Raw genomic sequence first — 13,271 nt, 5'->3', positions numbered from 1 at the left:
AGAGGTTGCTGTGCTACTGAGTGGTGAGCTCAGGGAGGAGATAGGAAATTACAAAAATCAAGCGCACAAGTGCACAAACTCTGACCCTTTGGTTTGCAGCAGTGAGTTTGCTCCCAGGGGACATTTGGCGCTGTCTGGAGATGTTTTGATTGTCATGCCTTGCGGGGAGACAATGGGCATCTAGTAGGTAGAGGCCAGGGATGCTGCTATACTATGCACAGGACAGCCCCGCAACAGAGTCCCACGATAGCCTTGGGGTTAAGAACCCTGGTGTAGGGGCAAGGCAGCTCCTTTGTTACAAAACTCAGGTGTTGATATATCCCTGTGGAAGATGATGACCTCGGGTTGTTAAGAAAATATGTATTTGCTATATATGCCATTTAAGCATGTGTGGCTGTGTCTCATATATGTTAGATTTCCAATCACAGTGTATTAAGAAATTTGTAATTCTTAAACCACTTATTTGAAAGATTTATACGTCTTATTTTTAAATAAGGATAAACTAGGCATTCCTGTATTTTATTGTTTTATTTACACGAGTCATGTAACTATAACTTAGTGGAAAATCCTTTTTCATGTGATTAATTTTTTAACATAAATATGCTACTCAAAATATGACACATACTTTAGCTTAAAGGCCCTTATTTAATTCAGCAAAGCAAAACAGCTAGTTCCCTAACCTTCAGATAATGTGAAAACCATAAATTTAGAGGTAGACTGGTGGATTATATTCCTTTGAGAGGTAACATATTTGTGGAATGGAGGATTTCTGATTGTTTGGTCTGGGTTTTCATAAATATCCAGGACATGACTCAGATTACTTAGTAAAAGCACAAAATAAGAGTCAAATTAAGAATACAAACAAAAAATACCTTTATATTTTGTAGTTGACAGTGATTGCCTTAAGGTAGCAGAGTTAGGGTAGGGAGAGTTGGGACTATTTGACTTAAAGTCATACGTGTATTTATTTTAATTAAAATGAGAATAAAATTTGAATAAACCACAGACCTTCGTGTGATCTTTCATCTCTTTCCAGCTTCTTCTCCATCTAGCTCTTTCCCTGTTTTAAGTTCTTCATCTCCCACTTACCTTAATCTGCTCTGATCTGGTTTTGGCATCTGTTATTTAACCAAAATAGCTCTTGCTAAAGTCATCAGTGACCATCATTTTGCTAAATCTAGGGGACATTTTCCAATTCTTTTTGCTTTTTGTCTTCTCAGCAGCACCCCGCACTTCTTGAAATCCTCTCGTCACTGACTTTTGTAAAGACAGCTCTCCTGGGTTTGCTCCTAGTTCTTTGGGTCGTGCCTCCTCTCCTCAGGATAAATAACCTTAATCTTAGTCATCTAATCATTAGATGTTGGGTTTCTCAAGACTTGTCCAAGGTCTCTTTCTACCATGTCCTCTCTTGGGCAGTCTAGTCTACAATGATGGTTTTAGTTAGTGTGCTTGTGTAGGTAACTCACACTTGTCTGTCTCAGTACATGCTCTCAGCTCCTCAGCTCCCTCTCCCTGTGCCTACTTGGTATCTCCCCTTGGATGTCTAAAAGATACCTAAAACTTCATCGGTCCAAAACCAGTGCCACACCACTCACTACATTCTGCAAACTTGGTCTTCATCCTGAATTCCTTATCTCAATTGAAAACGCCCCAGAACAACATGCTGTGTAAGCCAGAAACCTTGACACTCACCTCTCCCTCATTCCTAGTCCAAAATCAAGTCCATGTCATCTTTTCTCCTCTCATTCTGCATGCTGTAGCCAGGGATATCTTTAAAAACCCATTATTTTCCAAAGATGCTGTTGGCCTTGCTTTCCTTTTTTCTTTTTTTTTTCCTTTTTTTCTTTTTTTTGCTGCTTTTTCTCAACTCCCCTTCCCCCCCTTCTCCCTTCCCTCTCCTCTCCCCCTTGCTTCCCCTTCCCTCTTTGCCTCCTCCTTCTCCTACCCCCTCCCCCATCCTGCTCCCTCTGTCTTCCCGTCCCACCTTCTCTTTACCCCTACCCCTGTCTTCCTTCTTAACCTTTGGTGAAGTCAGATTTGCTCTTCTTGCTTGTAGATGGCTATAGCTCAAATTTGTGTACACGATATTTTATTTCCTTTCCTGGCTAATAGCAACTGAGGAGGATTTTTTGTGGTGGTTGTCAGGGATGGTTTGGGCTCTGACTATGGCTTATGAAAATGGTGGGGGTGAGGATTTGTGGTAGAGAGATAGGAATGAGGGAACATGGCCGTTGATTTTTATGCACAGTGAGAGTAAACAGAGGCATGCAAGATAGTTGTGGCTACTCTACTGATTCTGCAGATTCAGATAAGAATATTAAGGATTGGTTTTGAGTGTGTTTGGCTGAGTACAGTTCTGCAAATATGGTGTTTATCACAGTTATTTTTAATACTTGACTGACGTTGACATGTAAATGCAGCCAGCCCTTCTTTCCTCACTCTGCCCTCCCACCCAGGATAAGTTGCCCTCTGTAGCTCCCTTGTGTGGCCCCTGCTCACAGGTCTGTGACCGTGAGCATCGTGAGGGCTCGACTGTGCCTGACACAAGCATCTTTGTCTCCAGTGTCTAGCCTAGTGCCCAGAGGTCTGCAGTAAGTGATTGTGACCAAATGAATGAATGTGAAAGAAAGATATAGGTAAAATAACCGTGGTTCAAAGCCTTGGCTAATGGACTAAATTAAAGCTAAACTTAGGGGCCGGCCCCGTGGCCAAGTGGTTAGGTTCACGCGCTCTGCTTTGGCAGCCCAGGGTTTTGCTGGTTCAGATCCTGGGTGCGGACATGGCACCACTCGTTAGGCCATGCTGAGGCAGCGTCCCACATGCCACAACTAGAAGGACCCACAACTAAAATATACAACTATGTACTAGAGGGATTTGGGGAGGAAAAAAAGCAGAAAAAGAAAAAAAAAGATCGGCAACAGTTGTTAGCTCAGGTGCCAATCTTTAAAAAAAAAACTAAGTATGACAAATTCTGTCATTACTCTGCCACTGACACAGTTTAGTGTTTGTTGTATTTTTTATCAATATAGACAGAATTTATATAGACTCTACATTCGTTGCCCATCAGAATTTCTCATATCCTTCCAGGATCATTAGTGAAGTTAAAAAAATACAGATATTTAGACTCCAGCCCGACAGTCTTTGGCAAGACATGTCATTTAAAAGGAATCTTAGATTCTATATGTATTTATCTTTATGGCTAAGTATTATTATTTCTCTTGAAAGTGGGCTGTTAAATATATAAAATTCCATGAGGCATAAAATCAGCAAAAATATTACACTTGCTGATTTTTACATGTTTTCTGCAAAGATTGTGCACTCCTTTTTTAATCGTGGGCTAAATTGCATTGCCGTTCTGGAGGTTGCTTGTTGGCTGTCGTTGGATGGTGCATCCACCCAAACTTGGATCATGGTTTTACTAGTAATGAAGACTAATTAAATGTGGTGAAAGTGATGTAACTTTAAGATAGGATTTTAGGGGCCGGCCCCGTGGCTGAGTGGTTAAGTTCATGTGCTCTGCTTTGGCGGCCCAGGGTTTCGCTGGTTCGGATCCCACGCGCGGACATGGCACTGCTTATCAAGCCATGCTGAGGCGGCATCCCACATAGCACAACCAGAGGAACCTACAGCTACAATATGCAACTGTGTACCGGGGGGCCTTGGGGAGAAGAAGTAAAATAAATAAAAAAATAAAGGTTGGCAACAGATGTTAACTCAGGCGCCAATCTTAAAAAAATACATATGTATAAAATAGGATTTTAAAACTCAAATATAATCATCTGTACCCTTAATAAAAAAATGAGTCTACTGACAATAAATGACTATTGCAGAGACTGTTGTGAAAGACATTTAAAAAAACAAGAATCTATTAAAAGACTCCTTTTTTGACATTCAAAACCATTAAAATTTTTTTTTATTGTGGTAAAATACACATAAAATTTACCATCTTAATGGTTTTAAAATGTATATTTCACTGGTACCGCGTATATTCACACTGTTGTGCAACCATCACCACCATTCATCTCCATAACTCATTTCACCTTGTAAAACAAAAACTCTGTACCTATTAAACAGTAACTTCCCATTCTCTCCTCCTCCCCAATCCCTGGCAATAACCATGCTACTTTGTCTCTCTGATTTTTTCTCTAAGTACCTCATGTAAGTTGAATCATACAGTATATGTCTTTTTGTGACTGGCTGATTTCTCTTAGCATAATGTCCTAAAGGTTCATTCATGTTGTAGCATATTGCAGACTTTTCTTCCTTTTTAAAGCTATTGGTTAGCTATTGTTAATAATGCTGCTATAAACATGGGTGTACATATGTCTCTTTGAGACCCTGCTTTCAATTCTTTTGGGTGTATATCCAGAAGTGGAATTGCTGGATCATATCATAATTGTATTTCTCATTTTTTGAGGAACTACCGTACTGTTTTCCACAGGGGCTGCACTATTTTATGTTATCACCAACAGTGCACAAGAGTTCCAATTTCTCCACATCCTCACCAACACTTGTTTTCTGGTGTTTTGTTTTGTTTATAGTAGCCATCCAAATGGGTGTCAGGTGGTATCTCACTGTAGTTTTGCTTTTTATTTCCCTAATAACTCCATTGAATTTTTAAGTGATAGTCTTTTAAATTAACTGGTCCATTTACAGATCTAACAGTCATATGCCCGGGATTAAATGCAATGTATACATTTTAAAGGCTTCCCCTTCGTTCTAGGCGTGGATTCAGGTCTTCAAACGTGAAGCTGAAAGATTAAATGAACACAAAGCACCTTACTTTGAGGTTTTCCAAGTAAGAGCTTTTTTCTGGGCAGATCAGTTTCTGGAGGCTCCGGCCATCATCACTGGGCACCTTGCTCTGAGCCCACATCTTCCTTCTTTGTGGTGCATTTCAGTTTTACTAAGGAGAGAAAGGGAAGCACCGCTTAAAGGATAGATGCAGTATTATGTTAATTCAAAAATTTCTTGAAAGTAGAGTTTTGCATTCCAGTTGAAGGAGTATAAAATACACAGATAGGTGGAGGACAAACAAGTGATTTGTCTTCACCATTCCTTAGTTGACCTCAGAAGATCTCTGTGGGGACTGTTTTACCCTCTCTCTTTAGGTGGATATTTCCAGGGAATGAGCAGTCCCATCTGTTTGTAAAAAGCTCAGTCTGGCTTAGTTTTAAAGGCAGTCAGATATGCAGACTTACACTTTTATTTGTGTATGAGTCAGTGTCTTTTTCTTTTATTTTAACATCTGTGTTGTAAATAGATTTCTAATTGGCAAATATACAATCTAGATGAAATGCTGTGGCACTAGTAATGTTAATTTTTAAGGCTTTTTGCAAGGAATACAGAATTACCAATAGCCCTTACAGATTTATATGGCCCAGTTTCTTTACTTCAGAGTTATGTGCAAAATTATGTGTGTACACCTATTTCTACTTAAATACCAAATGTTTTCATTAGATTAAATATAGAATACAGATATTAATTACATTGTGTGTTACTTTCTCCTTCTTTTAAAAACTTTTAAATTGAAGAATAACGTCTGTATAGGAAAGTGAACATTTCCACATTATCATGACGTATGGTTCAGTGAATGATCACTAGATAAATATACCCATATAATCACAATCCAGGTCAAGACAGACTCTTAACAGCATTGCAGAATGTGTCCCATCCAGAGTAGGGGATAATTCCCCATTCCCTCACTTCTCTGATCTTAGATCTTCTCTGATGTTCAGCTATTTTTAAAAAAATTTTTTGGGGCTGGCCCAGTGGTGCAGCAGTTGAGTTCATGTGCTCCACTTCGGCAGTCCAGGGTTCGCCAGTTCTGATCCCGGTGCGGACCTGCACACCGCTTACCAAGCCATGCTGTGGCAGACGTCCTACATATAAAGTAGAGGAAGATAAGCACGGATGCCAGCTCAGGGCTAATCTTCAGCTATTTTTGAAACTTGTTTTGGTATCATGTATTTTGTGAGTGGCTTTAGGGAGAATCATCTGCGTATACTGCATTTAGCTAGTTCATTCAATTTGACTGTTATGTAGTTTTTATTATGTTTCAGGATATGACTAAACCATAATATATTTATCCAGTCTACTAATAGTGGACATTGAGTTCCTTCCACTTTTGGGTTATTACAAATACTACTTCTTTGACGTTCTTGTTCCTGTCTTCTGGTACCAGGGGCTTGCATTGCTGTTGAGTGTATATACCTAGGAACAGAGTGTTCAACTTTAATATGTAATTTCAAACTGTTTTCCAAAGCAGTGTACCAATTTACACTTTGATTAGCAGGGTATAAGAATTCCCTTTGCTGACATCTTGCTTTGACTTGGTATTGTCTTTAAATTTTTACTGTCCTAATTATATCTCTTTATAAACAAATTCTTAATTTTAATGTGTTCCTATTTAGCAATTTAGTGTTTGTATGTATCCTGTGTAAGAAATGTTTCCCTATTTCGAGATCATGAAAATAGTCTGCAATTATCTTCTCTTCTAGAAGCTTATATGTTTATATTTATAATCTACAGGGAGTTCATTTTGTTGTGTGTGGTAAGAGTTGACTGATTTTTTTTCCTCATGTGGATGTCTAATTGACCCAGCATATTTATGGGAAGAGTTATCTTAAATCTGTTGCTCTGCAGTGCCATCTTTGTCACATAAATCGTGTCCGTATATGCATGGATCTGTTTCTGGATTCTCTATTCCTTTCCATGAATTTATATGAGTATTTTTGTCCCTATTTGACACTGTCTTAATTACATTAGCATTACAGTAAATCTTAATATATGTTATAAAATCTTCCAATTATATCTTCTTTGTTATTGTGTTGTTACTTATTTGTTGTTTATATCTTACTTGTTACTGGCTATTCTTGACCGTTTACTTTTCCATATAAATTTCAGAATCAGTTTGTTAATTTCCACACGAAAAATTCCTCTAGAATATTGAATGGAGTTGCACTGAATTTGTAAGTCATTTTGGGGAAGAATTAACATTTTTTACAACATTAATCTTTTAATCTGTGAATATAATGTATCTCTAGGTCATTTTTACTTTTTCTCAATATTTTATAGCTTTCTGGAGAGAGATCTTGCATATCTTTTGCTAGATTTATTCCTAGGTCTGACTTTTTTGGGTGACATTGTAAATAATATCTTAAAATTTTTTTCATTTCCTCATTTTTTTTACTAGTATATAGAAATAAGTAATTTTTTCTGTAGATCTTATATCCACCAATATTATTGAAGTCACTTATTAATTTTAATTATTCATCTGTAGGTTTTTTTGGAATTTTCTGTAGATAGAAACATGTTGTCGCTGAATAATGACAGTTCTAATTCTTCTTTTCCAGTCTGTATATATCTTATTTCTTTTTCTTGCCTTGTTGCACTGATGAGGTCCTCCAATACAGTGTTGAATAGAAGCGGTGAGTATGGGTATCTTAACTCATTCTCATTTGCAGAGAGAAAGCTTTCAACATTTCATTATGATTTTTCTGCTGTTGGTTTTATGTGGATACCCTTTTTCAGATTGAGTTTCCCCTGTGTTTCTCTTTTGCTTTGAGTTTTTGTTATGAATGGATGAAGAATTTTATCCAGTGTTTTTCTGTATTTATTGAGCTGATTGTATGATTGTTTTCCTTTATTCCATTAATAGGTGTGTTGCTAGGATTGTAACAAACTTGATCACGCTATGTTGTTCTTATGTATCGCTGGATTTGATTTGCTGGTATTTTGTTTAGGATTTTTGCATTCATGATCATGAATGAGATAGGCATATAACTTTATTTTCTCCCAATGTCCTTTGTCAGGTTTTGGTATCTAGGTTATATTGATCTCATATAACAAAGTGCAACATATTTCCTCTTTTTCTGTTCTCAGAAAGAGTTTCTGTAAGATTGCTGTTTTTTCTTCTTGAAATGTTTGGTAGAATCAAAGGTGAAGCAATCTGGTTCTGGACTTTTTCTTTGTGGGAAAATTTTTAAGTATCGATCCAACTTCTTCAGTGGTTATAGGCTTATTCAGGTTTTCTGTTTCTTCTTGTGTCTGTTTTGGTAGTTGTCTGGTACTTTCTCCAGGGGTTTATCAATTTTGTTTGCCTTTTCAAAGAATCAACTTTTTTTTTTTTTTTTGCAGGGTAAGATTCACCCTGAGCTAACAACTGTTGCCAATCTTTCTTTTTTTTTTTCCCCTCCCCAAGCCCCAGTGCATGCTTGTATATCCTAGTTGTAAGTTGTTCTAGTTCTTGTATGTGAGCTGCTGCCACAGACAGATGTGTGGCCTGGTTCCAAGACCGGGAAGCAAACCCTGGCTGCTGAAGCGGCAAGCACAGAATTTAACCGCTAGGCCATCAGGGCTGGCTCCAACTTTTCTTTTTACTGAATCTCTCTTTTGTATGTTTGTTTTCTAGTTCATTGATTTCTGTTCATTATAATATGTGTATATATACATATACGTGTATGAAATTTCCTTCTATTTTTTTTGGTTTAATTTTTTATCTTGTAATTTCTTGATATGGAGGCTTAGGTCATTGCTTTTCATCTTCTCCCCGCTTTTCTTGTATGTGTAGTTAAGGTTAGAAGTTTTCTTTTAAGTACATCTCAGAACTTTTGATAAGTCGTATTTCCATTTTCATTCCTTTCATTATTTGTGATTTTTTTCATCAATCCATATGCTATTTTAGCTTCCAAACTTAGGAATGTTTTTGGTAATTTGTTACTGATTTCTTTTTCAGTTCTAATGTGGGCAGACAGCTGAACGTATGATTTCAGTCCTTAAAATTTATTGAGGCTTGCTATACCCAGTATGTGGTCAATTTCATAAACATTCAATGTGCATTTGAAAAGAATGTGCATTCTGTGGTTATTGGCTGCAGAGGTTAGGTCAAGTTTGTTAAATGTTTTTGTAATTCTTCTATATACTTAGTAATTTTTCTCTTTGTTTTATCAGCTATTGAGAAAGGTATGTTACAATCTCGTACTGTAACTGTGGATTTGTCTATTTTTCCTTGCAGTTTTGTCAGTTTTTGCTTCATATGTTTTGAGATTATGTACATAAAATTGAGTATTTCCTAATAAGTTGCATCTTTTATGATTACAAAATGATCTTCTTTTTCCTTAGTAATAGTTTACATTATTGTCCTCTTGCCAGCTTTCTTTTTTTTTTAAATGACCTATGCCAGCATTTTTCTTTGAGGAAGATTGGCCCTGCGCTAACATCTGTTGCCAGTCTTCCTTTTGTTTTAACTCCCCACAGCCCCAGTACATAGTTGTATATCCTAATTGTAGGTCATTCTAGTTCTGTGTGGGATTCTGCCACAGCATGGCTTGATGAGCAATGTGTAGGTCTGTGCCCAGGATCTGAACCAGTGAAGCCTGGGCCACCGAAGCAGAGTGTGCAAACCTCATCGCTTGGCCATCAGCCTGGCCCCCCAGCTTTCTTTTTGATAACAATTTGGCATGATTCTTTTACTTATCCTTTTCTTTACAAACTTACTGTGTCCTTATATGTAAGATGTGTCTTCTGCAAAAAGCATGTAGCTGGGTTTTTGTTTTTATGGTTGTTATTTTTAATCCAGTCTCAAAATTGATGTCTTTTATTGAAGCTACCCTGTTTAGATTTAATGTAATTACTGATGTATTTGAGTTTAAATCCGTTATCAAAATATGTGGGTTTTATTCATCTTGCTCCTTTTTCTTTTGCCTTTGTTGGTGGTGTGAAGGTGTTGATAAACCATTTTTTGTATTATTCTCTTTTCTGCATCTCATAGCTTGGTACCTATGCATCCTTTTGTTGATTACTCTAGAGGTAGTAACTTGTGTCCTTGATGTATTAAGGTCTCACATAAATTCTTTTATTCTTCCCAGATAATGCAAGGAACTTAAACACTTTTAACCCCATTTATCCCATTCTTTAGGCAGTTGTTGCCTCCTGCCTAAGTTCTGTATGTATTGTACACCTGGGAGACATTGTTGTTTTATACAATTAATATTTATTTAGATTTACCCACAAGTACGCTTTTCATTGCTCTTCCTTTTTGCAGTTCTGAGTTTTTGTCTGGGATTCTTTTCCTTCTGCCTGAGGAACATCTTTGGTTTCTGTACTGTGAGACTGCTGGTGATGGAGTCTTGGTTTATATAAACCATATCTTATTTACCTTTCATTTTTGCAGGCATAGAAATTTTGATTTGCAGTTATTTTCTTTGAGCACTTTGAAGATATTACTTCATCATCTTCTGACTGCTGTTGTTTTGGTTGAGAAGTCAGCTTGCAGTTGTATTATTGCTCCTTTGAAGGTAATATGACTTTTCCTCTGGTTATAGAATTGTTTTCTTTTTTATCTTTGGTTTTCAGCGGTTTTTCTGTGATGTGCTTAGTTGTAGTTGTCTTTGTATTCATCTGGTTTTGCTTTCTGGTAATGATTCTTGAATCTGGTTTGATGTGTTTTGTCAGTTACGGAAAATTTTCAGCCACTGTCTCTTTGAAAGTGGATTCTGCTCCATTCTTTCTTTTCTTATTCTTGGGATTGCGGTGAAATATAAGTTAAACTTTATTATCATATCCATGTATCTCTTATGCTCTTGTTTCTCCATGCTTTCTTCTGGATTCTTTCTTTTGAAAAATAATCCTCTGGTTTACTAATTCTCTTTTCATCTGTATCTAATCTGATGTTAAACTCATCCATTGGGTGCTTTAGTTATTGTGGTTTTTCAATTCTATCCTTTCCATTTAGCTTCTTTATATTGTTTCTTGTTCTCTGCTGAAATTATCAATCTTTTAATTTCTTGAGCATAGCAAGCATAGTTTTAAAGTCCATGTCTGATAACTGCATCATCTAGAATGTCTCCTGTACATTTCTTTCTATTTTTTGTTTTGTTTTTCTTAATTTTTGGTGATACTGCCTTGCCTCTTTGTGTATTTGGTTATTTTTACTTGTGTCCCGTATACTGTATATGAAAAATTATAGGATTTTTTAAAAATTAAGATTCAGGGTGATGTTATCCAGAAAGGATTTATGTTTGTTTTTGACAGACAGCCAGGAGTACTGGTAATCCTAGATCACGTTAATCCCATCAGCAGTTAAGATGATTTGAAATTTGAGAATAATGGTAGTTTATTCATTTTGTATTAATTGGATACTTTCATTTATTGCTGGGTAATTCTTTTACATGTAAGGACTGAATTCTTTGCAGTTCTCTCTTACTCTTATGGTGTAGCCTTGTCGTTTGTCAACTTACAGTTTGGAGGGATATAATATCCCCCACCTCCCATAGTAGGCACTCAATTCTAATGTTTTTTTATCCTCTTAGCCTTGTGTCTGTTGAAAGCTTTGTTCATGTTCTTAGCTGCCTCTTACAGAATTGTCAGGTGCCTGTATAGAAGTATGACTCCAAATCAAGGCTTACTCTTGGTTTTCTATTTTTCTCTATTTAACTCTGTAAGTTTCAGTACCTTGTTAGTTCTTTGCTACTTTCAAACAGATATATTTGTTTTTGGTACAGCTTTTCAAGTTCTCATTGGCAAATACTTTGCCATTCTGCTATTACCAGAACTTGACATTCTGTGTAGTAATTTTTATTCCAGGTTTTTAACAATTAATGAACATGTATACGTAACTAGTCATGCACAGCTCAATTTTATTCAAAGCACAGTAATTACAGTGTATATTTTTGTAAAGCATAAGTATAAATTAATAAGAAAAGTTCGTGTGTCTCAATTTTTATGGATTTCTTATTCATAACTTCCAAATATGGTTAACTAAAATATGGCTGTAACTCAACAGTTTTTATAATTTTAAGGTAAATACTATTTCCTTGATTTATTGCAAACACCTGTCCAGAGACTGATAAAGATCAGAGATAAGTTAGGCTGTGAAATGAGAAAAATGAAAAACAACATAATGAATACTTTTTATGAATCTAAATCTATTCATGTTAAAGGACTTATTTCTGACTATATGTCCATTTTACTTTCTTGTGATTAAAATATTTTTTATTTTTGGTGATACTGCCTTGATGATGGTAAAACCAGTGTCTTAGTCTTTTTGGGCTGCTATATCAAAATACGACAGACTGGGTGGCTTATAAACAACAGAAATTTATTTCTCACAGTTCTGGAGGTGGGAAGTCCAATCAGGGTGTCAGCATGGTTGGGTGAGGGCTCTCCAACAAGTTACAGGCTATTGACTTCTTGTTCTGTCTTACATGGGGGAAGGGGCGGGGGATATCTCTGGGGCCTCTTTTGTAAGAGCTCTAATCCCATTCATGAAGGCTCTGCCCTCATGACCTAATCACCTCCTAAAGGCCCCGCCTTCTAATACCGTTACCTTGAGAATTAGGTTTTCAACATATGAATTTTGGGGGAACACAAATGGACACCATGACCAAGTGGGCTTTATACCAGGAATGCAAAGGTGGTTTAACATAAGAAAATTCATCAATGTTATATATCACGTTAGTAGAATGAAGGAAAAAAAATATATGATCATATGGGACCGGCCCTACAGCTGAGTGGTTAAGTTTGTGCGCTCTGCTTCAGTGGCCCAGGGTTTCACTGGTTCGGATCCTGGTCATGGACGTGGCACTGCTCATAGGCCATGCTGAGGTGGCGTCCCACATGGCACAACCAGAGGCACTCACAACTAGAATATACAACTATATACTGGGGGACCTTGGGGAGAAGAAAAAGAAGGAAAAAAAAGAAGATTGGCAATAGAGGTTAGCTCAGGTGCCATTTAAAAAAAATGTCATATCAATTGGTGCAGAAAGGCATTTGACAAAATCTAGCACCTTTTAAAGTTAAAAACTCTCAGAAAATTAGGGCTGGAGGGGAACTTCCTCAGCATGATAAATGACATTTTTTAAAAATCCAAGCTAATATTATACTCAATGGTCAAACACTGAAAGTTTTCCCCCTAAGATCAGGAACAAGACAAAGATGCTCGCTTTCGTTACTGCTGTTTAATTTTGTACTGGAAGTTCTAGCCAGAGCATGTGACAAGATAAAGAAATAAAAGACATCCAAATTGGAAAGGAAGAAATAAAACTATATTTGCAGATGACATGATGCTATTTTAGAAAATCCAAAAGAATCCACAATAAAGTTGTTAGAACTAGTAAGTTCAGCAAAGTTGCAGGGTATAGGGCCAACACACAAAAATCAGTGGTATTTCTATATACCAACAATGAACTATCAGAAAAGGAAATTAAGAAAGCAATTCTATTCACATTAGCATCTAAAAGAGCAAAATACCTGGGAATAAATTTAAC

General features: G+C 36.7%; 1 protein-coding gene across 11 annotated transcripts in view; it reads left to right on the top strand.

Annotated features, from left to right (window-relative positions):
• The window catches only part of ZMYND11 (zinc finger MYND-type containing 11), a 116,341-nt gene that overhangs the window by 17,533 nt on the left and 85,537 nt on the right, over positions 1-13,271 (top strand). The window contains exon 1 of one of the 11 annotated variants that reach the window (XM_046678581.1): positions 10,280-10,298. The exons of the other annotated variants lie outside the window; for them this stretch is intronic. The gene's annotated coding sequence lies outside the window, so the exon portion shown is untranslated. Of the gene's footprint in view, positions 1-10,279; positions 10,299-13,271 lie in introns of those variants that run through there. 11 annotated transcript variants of the gene reach the window in all.

This window comes from Equus quagga, chromosome 12 (genome assembly GCF_021613505.1).
Source record: "Equus quagga isolate Etosha38 chromosome 12, UCLA_HA_Equagga_1.0, whole genome shotgun sequence".
Taxonomy (NCBI): domain Eukaryota; kingdom Metazoa; phylum Chordata; class Mammalia; order Perissodactyla; family Equidae; genus Equus; species Equus quagga.
The sequence above is the reverse complement of the archived record's forward strand: the minus strand, read 5'-3'. Positions and strand labels throughout refer to the sequence as shown.